This window comes from Triturus cristatus, chromosome 4_1 (genome assembly GCF_964204655.1).
Source record: "Triturus cristatus chromosome 4_1, aTriCri1.1, whole genome shotgun sequence".
NCBI classification, from domain to species: Eukaryota; Metazoa; Chordata; class Amphibia; order Caudata; family Salamandridae; genus Triturus; species Triturus cristatus.
The window spans coordinates 129,611,760-129,625,644 of NC_140585.1; the positions used below are offsets into that span (position 1 = coordinate 129,611,760).

A 13,885-nucleotide genomic window follows, 5' to 3' on the forward strand; every position below is an offset into this window, starting at 1 on the left:
ATGCTTTGCTATAGCCTTGTAGCTATGTGTCTTTTGTGCATTTTTCTTTGTGCGTTTATTTGTCACCGATGTTTTTGTGCATCATTTTCTACTTTACAGTGTTTGATTTGCATTGTTCTTAGTATGTGGGATTCTTTGCTATGGTTTTTCTATGAATTTTGTCACAGTCTATTCTTCCTTTGCGCAAAGAATTTGTGCATGAATAGTCTGGCATTTGAGGTTTATTCACCTATTTCATTTTTTTATGTACTCCTGACGGGTGTAGTTTCACCTTTCTTTCTGAGTATGTGAGTAAGAGAATCCTTTCTGGTTCCTCTTGTTGGGAGTACCTTTTGTCCTGTGGTTGTTTTTACTTTTCATTGTTGGCATTCATTGTTTATATATTCCATTCTAATCTGGCCAACTGGTGTGTTCTGGTAAGACTCTGAACGTTTTGGCCTATGTTCTTTCTATGCTGGTGTTGTTTTGCTGTGCGTTGGTGAGAAACATGTTTTATTCTAAAAACAAAATCCTCATTTATGTGTTTCTGTACTCTATTTTGTTCACTAAAGCCCTTTCAGTATGCCAAATTGTATCTTTTATTGATACCATTGTTGGTATTAGGCATCCTCTCCTTACTATTACTATTTTTGCTCCGAAAAAGGGGAAGATGTGTGTTATTCATTCCTTGTAATGTGTTCTCCTTCCATATTGTGATATTGTGATGTGTCATTCAATTTCATTTTATGGATTTATTGCATGTCTTTACATGAAATGCTTTGTGTTCTTGCTTTGCAAGTTTAAGTTACGTTGTTTGCAGCATGTACACATGTATGTCTCATTCTATGGACATGCTTACTTCTAGTATTCATTTGGTTGCTGTTATATAAGGGGGAAGATGTGTGGTATCTGGTTCTCAGTGCTATGCATCTTTCCTGATCCTCTGTCTTGCTGCTCAGCCAGAGTGGGTGTGCTTTGGAATGCTGGTGCATGTGAGGTAATGGTATGTTGGGGATGCCTGGTGGATGAGGGTCAGTTGGGAGAATGGGCTGAGCAGCAAGGGAGCTGCTCCTGGTGGGGCTCACCTTATGATCTACAATAAACCTTCATCTTCTATCTACACCTCGGCTACAAGGACTTATTTACCGGTACCACATCTATCCCTCTTAGCTAGACTGCTATGCATTTTTTGTCTAAGCGAATGAAAATTCAAATTTAAATTATACATATGATTTTTGTTGAGATCTTGACACCCAGATAAGCGTCAATGCTACATAAAGAGCTAAGAGCTACACTCTGTCCATGCGAACCAGAATAGTTACTTCCAGGTCACTGCGGCAGAAAGTAGCCGACCTAACACGAAAGCCACTGCACGATTGTGGCCAACATGACATTACTTCAAGAGAGCTGGTTTCTCGGGTTGGATGCCGTAGACAAAACACGCCACAACATACCAGTTCTGTAAAATTACTGGAAAGACACTTCTCCACGAATGCAGCTCTGACTGTCCTACCTCTCAGGTGCAATATGGTTGACACTGTAGCTCCCTACCTAGCTTGGACACATAAAATGATCACGCCACACACAGAGCTCACTTATATATGTATTTGTTCTGCACTGTGTAAACTGAACGTTGTGCGTCGTGTGTCTCACTTCTGACATCTGGAGATGGTGAACATTGAGGCAAATGCTTAACATGCAGAATGGTGAGAAGTTACTGTGTGTCCTAAACTAGACACAACTTGCATTAGGTCAGCATCAAATGGAGCATCCGACTTGTGTTTACATCTTTGCCTTACGATTATTTCATCTTTGTTCTTGAAAGTAATGTCCTGAGCACTTTGTCGTCTCTCCACATTATGTCTGTGACAGGAATCAGCTCCTCGAAGGTTATTGTCATTATTTTCTCTCTTGATGGTCCATTGTGGCAATATGGTTGCATGGCACTCCCCAAACATCAGGGTAGCAAGACTTTCACCTGTAGTTGGAAGGGGAGTCGACCTGTCGACACGAAGAGCAGATTGAAGAGCTGACTTGAGTTCAAGCTTTTCTAGTGCAGCATACTGAACGGTCTTCTTGAGGGTGCTCTTAAACGCTCCACAACACCGTTTGCTTGTGGCCAGAGAGGTATACTTTTCTGATGCTTTATATTTAGATGAGTCAGAAAATCTTTGAATTCTCCACTGTTGAAAGGTGGGCCATTGTCGGACTCCAGAATTAAAGAAACCTCCCACGTAGTAAAAAAGCAATTGTCAAGAGGTGTTCCACTAAGGGACAACGGGAAAACTCATCAGTGACAACCATTAGTTGGTGTCCATTGTTAAGAGGTTCAAAGAAGTCAAAAGCGATCCTCTCCCACACCTGCTTTGGAAGATCAAACACATTTAATGTGTGCTGAGTTGTTTTGGGAGATACACAACTACTCAAATGACAGGCCTTCGTTCTCTGTTAACTCGTTCATCACAATGGTCTCCGAGAGCTCGTTTGGTGGCAATGATGCAGGTAGGGCTGTGGAGGTCCAAGTAGACAGTTACACGTAAGGTGACCAACCGTCCGTAAATTTCACGGACAGTCCGTAATTTGGACCTCACGTCCGTTGTCTGTGAGGATCCCTTTTACGGACGCCTTTTGTCCGTAATTTTGGCCTTGCAGGGAGCAGAGCTGTGCCCCTGCGAGAGGTCTCTGCTCCCTGCTGGGGCCGCCTCGCACTTATGCTCCAGCACAAGAGCAGCCCCACCTGCCCATTGTCGTTCTGTATGCGGCTGATTGCCACATACAGAATGACAATGGGGCAGTCTCGGGCTGTAAAAGCATGTGGTGGCCTCCTCCCACCTCAGTGTACCAGGAACAAAATAACTTGTGTTTAACCTTGCTAATAGATTTGGAACGTCCCTACAGTGCTGGAGGAACTCTTGAACTCGGAGTCTCAAGTGTAATTCGTCTTTTAGACCAACCTTTGATGTGAAGTCGATTTCACCACCCCGTACACTTCTTGAACTATCTTTTTTGTATGCGCTCCCCACGCTTGAAGAACTTTCAACGTGGAGGTTTGAATTATTTCCACCTCTTGAGGCAGGTTGCACATTGGGTGAATTTGGCTACCAAACAGCAACTTTCGCAACACCTGAATGCTTCCATCAATCTACGGAATAAGCAGTCACGTCAAAGATTGAGCCCCCAACAAAGTGTATGAGCCTTCCGAATACAATAATGGAACCCAGTCACAGCCCTGAAGAGAAGCCCTTTTATTCAGATGGGCTTTGAAACGCGTTGGCACTAATTTAACCAACAGGTAATTACGTTTTTAAACTAAATAGCAAATGACGAAATTTATTCTAAATCTGATGATGTTCTATTGCTAAAACTAAAATATCCCTGTTGGATGGCACCCTGAGTTTGCTTTATAGGGTTTCCTTTGCGATGTACTGTTGTTGACTGGTAGCAATTTGAATTTGTACATATGTGTTAAAGTCTGGATGTTTATAATTTAACAAGTTGTCTGTCAGTGTGAACTTTGTATTGTATTATTGCGTTTAATGTGAATTTGGTAATGTGAATTTTTGTAATTTGTGAAGGAAGTTGTGTAATTTGTTAAGTGTTGTCCTTTTGTACTAAATATTATTGAAGCTAATCGAAAACACAAGAAAAAATTCAATGATTAAATGATTGGATCAAATTATTATGGATTTTGGTCCGAGTCTGTTTACCTGAGGACAGCATATCTAAATGGTCAGTTAGTTCTCCCTCTTGTTCAGTGTACAGCAGGGCATTCTGTTAGATGGATGAAAGGTAAAACGCCAATGCTGCAACGTGAGAAAACAGTTTATATAAAGAAGCCTGTGGAACACGTTAAAAAGAATGGTTTATAGTTCTTTCACTGTCTCATCATTTTAGAACCGATGCATTTTCAATATTATAGTCAACAAAGGCATGGTTGCTGCTTTTTTATTTTAAGCAACTGACAGCTATTGACAAAGCCAATAGTCCAGGCTTGTTGTTGGTGTAATAATACTTGTTGTATTATATATCTGGATGCAATGACAGAAACAACATAATACCAGTTGGGCGGCACACTATGCTAAGCACATATTTTTAGCCTAGGTGTTTTAAGCCACGTCCTTAATTACATCGAAGACCCCCTTTGAAGAGACCCCCCAGTTTTTTTTCCCCCGCTTAAGGCCCTGGAAACAACATCATGTCACCGTCACCTCACGTCCTGGCACTGTACATCATGCATGACTTCAAAGTTTTCAGATTGCCTATGTGCAGGGGCATAGTGAACCCTCCCCCACCCCTTGCTTTAGGAACTACAGCGAGTTGAAGTTCTTGATGGGCCTCTTCTATCTGCAACTCTGCAGACAAAGGCTCAGCTCATAATGTGAAAAGGTGGGTGAGTAAATAAGTGAAGGAATGTGTGATTGGCTGGATCGATTAGTGAATGGGTGAATGGATGAATGAAAGGGTGAACGGCTAGATAATGAAAGAAAGGATAGATGAGTGAGTGGAAGGATGATGAGAGAAAAGGTAAATAGATGGATGTATGGGTGGAGGGGTAGGTGGATAGGTGAAAGGGTGGATGGATGAGTGAAAGGGTAGATGATGGGCAAGTGGATTGGTGGATGGATGAGTGAAAGGATGGATGGAATGATGAATTGATAAGTGAAAGGGTGAATGGATGGATGAGTGAACAGGTGGATGTAAGGATTGATGAGTGAGTGAAAGGGGGTTAGATGGTCAAAAGGATGGATAGATGAGTGAAGAAGTGAAAGGGTGGATGGATAAGAGAAGGGATGGATGGATGAGTAATAGGGTCAATGGATGGATGAGTAGATGGGTGGGTGGAAGGATGGATGGATAAGTGAAAGGGGGATGGAGAGAGAGAAAGGGAGGATGAATGACTGAAAGGGTGAATGGGTGGAAGAATAAGTGACTGAGTGGATGGATGAGTAAGTGAAAGGATGGCTGGATGGGTGAAAGGGTAAATGGCTGGATGGATCAGTGAATAGACGGATGGGTGGAAGAGTGGATGGATGAGTGTACAGATGGATGGGGTGAAAGGGTGGATGGATGAATAATGGATGGATGAGTGAAAGGGTGGATGGAGGGATGGATGAGTGAAATGATGGATGGAAGGATACATGGTTGATAGGTTTGCAAATGGTTGAATATGTTTGGATATAGATGGACACACAGATGGAAGGACAGAATGAATGGTGAAAGACTGAATGATAGATAAAAGAATGATTACACCGTGTAGCACCCATAATCTTAAGTAACATTTCGTATACATTGACTTTCACGTTTATATGAGTTATTGTCCCTATATGATGTGTGTGTGATGTAACATACTCCGACACCCTGCCCTACATACTTGGGATGAGTAGCACTATAAAAGAAATTAAATACACATGCGAGACGGTCTATGTGAAGATGAGGGGCACCGTTGGGGGTGGTAGCAAGGCTGGATTGTTTATCACACTTGGAGAGTGAGAGAATGAACGACACAGTTGCGTTCTCCCGTCCAACAATTTTTTTCACAATGAGCAACTGTTCTAGAAGAATAGAAGATAATAGTCATCCGTTGTGGTGGAGAAATCTTCCAAAACCCAACTGTCAGATGGAATATCAAAGATATTGAAGTAAAAGCCTCACTCACATAATAGTGACATGCTTCATCATAGGCTATTACTCCACACCCAGAGAAGATGGTACTCTCCGGGCGGACTCAACCACAAATATACTGGGAGTTCTTAGATAAGTGGGTACTGGTTAAGCAGGGAACCAGATACTAATTAAAAATACCTACGAGTATCCCTTCACTCGATTCTTTATTCTTGGGTACTCTTGGTATTGCTAAAAACTTCGTGATGGGGTTATTTTGAATCAAATTTGATTCGAATGTACCCTCAATTTGCTGCCAACATGTTTCGGCCCTATAATTAGCCCAGTCGGGTCTGGGGGCCTTCGTCAGGGCGATAAATATACTTTTCTTTTATATGTTCCTGCCGTGTGTCCATGCACGTTATTCCATGCACCCCGAAAGTGAGGCCTACTGCACTCACCTATGCGTTTCTTTTTTCCGACGCCAGTAGTTTTTCTACTGGGAGATGCCTACTTGCATCATGCAGATCTCATATGTGGGGGTGATCTCTTGTAGTCACACATTCGTCAAAGAGGACACCCGCTGGAACACCTATTCGGGACACATCGTCTGCCGTCGGATTGCCAGCCCGGGTGTTTCCCTGGGAGGTTGGAAAGGGGGGGGGGGGGGGTGGAGGGGTTTGTGACTGGGGGCTGGCACTGCAAAGTTGGTCACCCTAGTTACACACAGGGTTCACCGTGCAGCCAGCTCGTCGCCAGTAATCTATAGCCACCACTCAGGGGCTGGAGGTAGTTTCCATCTTGTACTTTATTTCCTCTGGCTACAGAGTTTGGGTGCCAGGCTGGGTGCCAGGCTGCCCCCACATAAGGCTTCAAACAATCACATTCCAGCATCCTACATCAAAAGCATAACTAAGCATTCCAAAACAGAATGGAATTACCTAGAACAGTCATAGTAACACAAGTAGTAAATACCAAAATACCACAGCTTCTCCCCCCCATCTCTCTAAGCTTCCTCTCTCTCTCTGCTTCCACCATCCTCTCTCCCTTTCTCTCCTCCCTCTCTCCCTCCCTCTCTTAAAGCCCCCTCCCACCTCCCACCCCTGCTGCAGTTACCCTCCTGGAGCTGGGGAATGCCCAGTGGAGTAAAATGCAAGTCCAGGCCCTGCTTGCTACACATCCCCCCTCCCACAAGAAGAAGAAGAGGGGCCCCCTCCTGGCCTAGTACAAGTGTTCACCAGGGAGGGGCAGCAGCAGCCTCACCAGGGAAGGATTGTATGTTAGGATCTGTACAAAGAGTGGAGGAGGCCTGGGGGGTGGGCGCCTCATATTAAACATTCATTATTGTTAAATGTGCATATATCACACGAACAGCAGATCCAAAATGAAGACAAAGCAGCAGGTGGGTTCCGCAGGTTTATTTAACAACAATGCAAGTCGGATGTCCAGTACAGAATGCTGTTCACCGCACGGGACCCGGTATAACCGCCCACCGTATATCTGAGAGATGCCTCCACCCGACTCCCACGCGAGTCCTCGGGAAGCATTTCAAGTAGACACGAGCGCGAGCGTGCGCTCGTGTCTATTAAACATCAACACGGAGGAAGGGACACGAGCGTGCCAAATTGACATGGAGTCACGCTCGTGTATGTAACAATTAACATAAATTATGTACAAGAAGGGACGTGCACAGTAGAATACCCCCTGGAGGTACAGACATTAGAAGTGGGGTACAATCTCAGCTGCACAGGATACGATCACCGCATGAGTCAAAAATACTCCAGGGATTTCTGCTTCCTCCAAGAGAGGTCACTTCCTTGGTTAAATGTTCCTTTTTTTGGAGAGGGATAATTGAGGGGACTGCATCAAGGGAACCAGGTACCAGGGCTGAAAGCTGCAAAGAGGAGCAGGACATTTCTGTCGTTTCCCTTATTCGGGGTGATTGATGCGTGCCTCGTGTGTAGCGCCTAGTATCTGCTGTGCGGTATTAAAGCGCTCTAGAGTCCGAGCCACTGTCCTGCTTCCGGCGCAGGTCCTGGGGAGCAGTGTCTCTCTTCCAGGCGTGTGCGTAGCGCCCCGAGGCTCAGTGCGGAGTCAGAAGCGCTGTATGGAGTGCAATGAACTCTGGGCTCCTCTGTCCACGAAACTCCTTCACCGAACGCTCCTGTGAGACATCGCTGCATCACACCAGAGAGGCCTGTCCAGGGGGTGCAAGAGAGGTGACGCCTGTCCACGGGGTGCAGATGAGGTGAGGCTTGTAAAAGTGGGTGCAGGGGAGGTGTGAGGCTGTCCAGGTGGGTGCAAGAGAGTTGAGGCCTGTCCAGGTGGGCGCAAGAACGGTGAGGCCTGTCGGTGGGTGCAGAGGAGGTGAGGCCTGTCCATATGGGTGCAGAGGAGGTGAGGCCTGTCCAGGTGGGTGCAAGGGAGGTGAGGCCTGTCCAGAGCAGTGCAGAGGAATTGAGGCATGTCCAGATGGGTGTAGAGGATGTGATACATGTCCAGGGGGATGCAGAGGAGGTGAGGCCTGTCCTGTGCTGGGGGGTGTAGAGGAGGTGAGGCGAGTCCAGGGTGGTGCATAGGAGTTCTGGCCTGTACAGGGTGGCGGAGACAACCGACGCCTGTCCTGTGCTGGGGGTGCAGATTAGGTGAGGTCTGTCCAGGGGTGTAGATGAGGTGAGGCCTGTCCTTTGCTGTGGGGTGCAGGTAAGGTGTGGCTTGTCGAAAGAGTGCAAAGGAGGTAAGTGTCTTTCTAAAGGAATGCAGAGGAGGCGAGGCCTTTACAGAGGGGGTGCAGAGGAGGTGAGGATGGTCCAGGGGGTGGAGAGGAGGTAAGAACGGTTGAGGGGGGTACAGAGGGGGTGGGGCCTGCCCAGGGGGTACAGAGTGAGTGATCCCTGTCCTGGGAGGTGTAGAAGAAGTGAGGCCTGTCCAGATGGTGTGCAAAGGAGGAGAGTCCTGTCCGGGGGAGGGGCAGAGGAGGTGAAGCCTGTCCAGGGGGTGCAGAGGAGGCATGAAGCCAGTCCATGCTGAGCAGCAGAGGTGAAGCCTGTCCAGGGGGTGCAGATGAGGTGAGGCCTGTCCAGGGGGTGCAGAGGAGGCATGACACCTGTCTAGGGGGTGAGGAGGAAGTGAGGCATCCTCAGAGTGGTGCAGAGGAGGTGAGGCTTGTCCAGGGGAGTACAGAGGAGGTGAGGCCTGTCCATGGGGTGAAGATGAGGTGAGGCCTGTTCTGTGCGGGAGGGTGCAGAGGAGATGAGGCCTGCCCAGGGGAGTGCAGAGAAAGTGAAGCCTGTCCATCGGGGTGGAGAGGAGTTGAGGTATGTCCAGTGGGTGAGGAGGAGGTGAGGCTGTATGGAGCAGTGCAGAGGATGTAAGGCCGTCCAAGTTGTGCAGAAGAGGTGAGGCCTGTCCAGGACTGTACAGAGGAGGAGAGTCCTGTCCTGTGCTTGGTGGGGGCTGAGGGGTTGCAGTGGAAGTGAGGCCTGCCCAGTGGGGGTGCATAGGAGGTTATGCTTGTCCCGGGGTTGCAGAGGAGTTGAGGCCTGTCCAAGGTGTGTAGAGGAGGTGAGGCCTGTCTTGGTAGGTTGCATTGAATGTGAGGCCTGTGTAGGGGGGCAGAGAAGATAAGGCCTGTGCTGGGGGCATGTAGAGGAGGTGAGGCCTGTGCAGGGGGGAGTGCAGAGGAGGTGAGACCTGTGAAGTGGGGAGTGCAGAGGAGGTGGGACCTGTGCATGGGGGAGGTGTGAAGAGGAGGTGAGGCCTGTCCAGGGTGGTGCAGGGGAGGTGAGGCCTGTCCAGGGGGTGCAGGGAAGATGAGGCCTGTCCTGTGGGGTGCAGAGGAGGTGAGGCTTGTCTGGGAGTGCAGAAGAGGTGTGGCCTGTCCATCGGAGGTGCAGAGGATGTAAGGCCTGTCCATCGAGGGTGCAGAGGATGTAACGCCTGTCCTGTGCTGAGAATTAAACCTCTCTGCGGGTAGGAGGTGAGGTCTGTCCTCTGGGGGCAGGAGGAGAGGCCTGTTCTCTGGATGTGTGGGGGTGGACTGCCTCAGCCGCTGCTCTCACTACCCAAAGATGCTCCTTTTCGGGCAAATTGTATTATGTTAAGAGCTCCTAATTCCAGTTTTCGAAAAGTATTGGGAGTTACCATAGGGCCCCAGATGGCTCATGACAAAGGAACACAGCTTCTTTAATCATGGAGTTTATATTTACAAACCACTATTTTCAATGAAGCAACGAAGATTATAACTCCCAGAATGCACTTATATGAAAGTACTGGCATGAATATTCGGGGATCACTCTACAGAATATTTGGTGCCTTCCGAGGGCATCGTGCAGAGAAAGGCAGAGCAGTCATTCTGACAAAAGTGAAAGACCTTTCATTCTCAGCATCTTTCTGCAGATTGTGAGATCTGGGATAACGTGAATCTCTCTCGCGGAGATTTCACTGTTTTATCTGTTTCAGGGAGGAATACAATGAAAAACAGGGGGTGCAAGTCAAGCACCCCAGTCTCTGGTGTTCATGGATCTCTGTACTGGCCCAGGCCTGGTCCTGCAAGAGAGGACGAACCAGCTATTTAGTCTGGTCTCTGGAAGGGAGTGCGGGTGGGCTCAATTTCCAGGTCCCAAACAGACCCCAGCTCACACCCTGGTCCTCACCGGTCCCCGGCTCATATCCTCACCTTCCAAGGCCCCGCCTCACATCCTGGTTCTTGCAAGTTCCCGGGTCAACATCCTTGTTCTCATCAGGCCCTGGCTCGCATGCTGGTCCACACCAGGCCCCGCCTCACATCCTGCTCCTTACCAGACCCCGCCTCACATCCTGCTCCTTACCAGACCCCGCCTCACATCCTGGTCCTTACCAGGCCCTGACTCACATTGTGGTCCATATCAGGCCATGCAACAAAGAACAAGCTATGCATCCTGGTCCATAGGAGGCCCTTCAAGGGAGTGGATGAGGTATCTGAATAGATGCACCTCGCTGTACTGCTGTCTCTTCCATGTTGTCGAAGGGATAGCGGGCTGTGCAGCCTGGTGCTTGCCTGGCTCGTCAATGGAGAGTGAAAAGTCCCATAGTCCCTGTCATGGTTCTGGGTCTCAAAATCAATATCTCCCTGCTTAGCCTCCTCCAGTTTGCATCGAAAGGGTGAATGTGGTGTGATTGTGTGTGGGACCTACTATTATGGCCGTTTGTCTCCTTTCGGCAATTTGCTGGAAGGAAGCATGTCGGCTCGCTGCACAGCGAGCGGTATAGTATTTCCAGCACACAGAAGGTCGGGTTGGACTTCCGGATCTTTGCTTATGTAGACCCGGGTTAGTGAACCCTTCTCTCTGCTTCGTCTCCGTTCAGATGCCGGCACCAGGAAGCCTTGATTCAAGTTTTGAGAGGAAAGGAAAAGCTCCCTGCCTTGTGACTCCAGAGCAGCCGCTCTGTATTGAAGGATACCCCTCGGCAGCGGTGCTCAAGCCGCATGTTGCCACGTCTCAACCTACTAAACGTGCTATGTGAGACTAACTGCAAATCCCCTTTACCTGCCGCCCTGCCAAGTACCACGCATCAGGCGTAAGACAAACGCATGTCAGTGTGGTGAGCCGCATCACTGCACTGAAATGGATAGGCACGCATAATATCGCCTAGTGCCTCCTCTGTTGTAAAGACGGAGCGCTATTAGCACCACTGATAGAAAGCTGGCTAGCTCCATGCTGCCTGCAAGCAGGCTTGGGGGTAGGCTCAGCTCGTACTTAGACAGTTCATTGCAAAAACAATGTACCAACATTATCTCCCTCTGCGGTATTCACTGACATCACAACTTGACTCAGTGATGAGTTAACCAATAAATGGTCCGCATGGCCGCACATGGCTGAAGCGGACAGACTACAGACAGTGAAGTTAGCTGCATCGCACCCTGCGTTGTGGTACGTGCTGCGTAAGGATGTGAGGGCTTGCCGTGACCAGACCCTTACCGCGGCCGGAGTGGTGCTGCACTACAGACTAGCAGAGCCATGTGAATGACGCGGCCGGAGCAAGTGATCGGGTCCTGCACCACGGCCGCTGCCAGGAGAGGGTGGGAGAGTCGTCGTGGCGAGCTGGTCCTTTCCGCTGATGGCGCTGCTTGCTACAGAGTACTAGTAGTCTGTGTCACTAGTACATTTCCAATCCTTCTCCAATTATTTTTAGTTCGTCCCTTATAATGAGCAAAGTAAAGTTGGAGCAGCTGAACCTGAGGCCCTGGAACCTTAAGCTTCACTGTGACAGTGTGACTGTGTTGAGCAGAGTGTACTGAAGCTGTGGCTAGTGCCGCGCCGGCTGTGGCTGGAGCAGCGGCTCAGCACCTGCATGGAAAATCGTTTGCCCTAGTGACAACCCACTTCTCATTTAGAAGACACATTTGATGCCCTCTAATATCCCCTTTGCAGGGGGTAATTCATCATCAGGCATAATTTTAATCCAGGGGTGTGGCATGTTCTGTGGTGTTCTGACGTGGATGTCAGTGCCACGCCCAGGGAAGGTGGCACAGAGCAACCAATGCTTTGTGGTCTTGGCGCCTGTAGGTGGCCGTTCTCCTGGACTGGGCAGTGGGCACAAGATGTTTGTTTCCAAACTTAAACCCATGTATCTGAACGCTGTCGTCCAAGCCTGAGAGCAGACTTCAGCCTGCATCCCTGTGACCTCCCAGTATGGCCCCAGTTTGAAGACTATTACAGCTATGCCCTGGCCCCTGGCTCAGCCCGTCCTGGCCGTCATGTCTGGTCAGCATTGGTGTGCGCAGTATCCGAGTGTAAGGTGCAGGCAGAGTTCATTTTAAACTGCATATAAAAAACAGCGCAAACACCTTAAAGTGCAATTTAAATAATCAGTAGAAAATTAAAAAAATTACACTATGAACCCTTGACCTTTTTAACTGAGAAATGTTGTTTTCATTACATCCTCCATTCTACATAGAAGAATTAGAGGAAAATCAACATTATCTTTTGTTTACTATTTTACGTTACATATGGAATATTATGTAATCAGAATGTTGTGTTGTGTAGTTCCTAGGAATCCCCAGGACCTGCGGGTTTTGGATGACCTAAACTGATGGATTGGTGGACATCCCCACAGGCTATGTCAGCCATTAGACCAGCTAGCTCTACAGTGCCACTACCACCCCCTGTATCGTACAGTGGTGTGGGTAGTCTCTGGCAACCACTGATCATGACAACCCTGATTCCTCAGCGATCATGGAAAGCAGTACAGTACTTTTTACACAGTCACTCGCGCTCACTTATTCTCAGAAACTACACAGGAGGGTGATTACGACATTTCAATAAGTATTTATTGGTCCAGCGTCAGTCTTGTGTAAAATATATGTGCTGCGACAATCAGGAGACGGAAGCATACGCAAGAGATTGCTAGTACCATAATAGTAGATACATTTCTACCATAGTGCTAATAAGATGAACATAAGCAGTTCAGATAAAAACACTACCATTTGCATATTCCTAAAATGCACGCCCTAAGTAATTTGCCTAAATATATCTAGCCTAGATCTGCATGTATATGCACATATGTATGAATGTAGACTAAAAATGCCTAGAGAAGAACCATCCCCCTCACCTGATGGTTAAGAACGAAGGACCCCGTCTCTGCTTTGAGGATGACACCCCGCAAGGGATGTCAGACCGCTGTGTGTCGAAGATTCAGCATGCAGGACCCCGTGTCAGCTTGGAAGGAATTCTCCTCTAATTTGCAGGGAGGAATAAGTGTCTTATATACTAGAGTGGTCACTCTAGGGTTTCTTCTAGAATCGATATGTTTTGAAAACAATCATGAATGTTTTTCCAAACAAATGCGATCATGCACAGCTGGCTGTTGGCCAAGGTTGAAAATTGTGGTGACGCTTATACAGAATAATTATACCGTGCCTGGTACGTCAGGTACAGGGATTATGATAGAGTACTGAGAGCCTGGCGTCAAAGACACAGGAGCAAGGTACTTGGTAAAAGGTCACCTGTTTAGAATCGTTATTGTCGTGTGTATGAAAAATAGGAGTATACATGACAGGACTAGCCTAAAGAACATGTTAAATGAGCTACATACAGTCAAGTGCTGGCTGCAGCGCTGCCCTGTTTTAGTGGTGTTTCTTTGTACTTTCAGTTAACCTTTTCAAAAACACAAATGTGCACTCTGGTATTGTTGCGAGCGTGGAAGATGAGACTTCCTTCTAGTAGCAAGTGGCCTGTTCGGGGGCAGGGCTCTCTATCTGTCACGTTGGTTAGTGCCCTTCCATTTCTGGTGCTTTGCAGCAGTTTTAAGATCTTCTTAGTCT

The 13,885-nt window shown here is 47.8% G+C and overlaps 1 protein-coding gene across 1 annotated transcript in view; it reads left to right on the plus strand.

Annotated features, from left to right (window-relative positions):
• The first annotated feature begins 7,652 nt into the window (after positions 1 to 7,652).
• LOC146847636 (uncharacterized) overlaps positions 7,653 to 13,885 on the plus strand; it is a 31,930-nt gene continuing 25,697 nt past the window's right edge. Inside the window, exon 1 of the mRNA XM_085651774.1 lies at positions 7,653 to 7,828. The gene's annotated coding sequence lies outside the window, so the exon portion shown is untranslated. The remainder of the gene's footprint in view (positions 7,829 to 13,885) is intronic.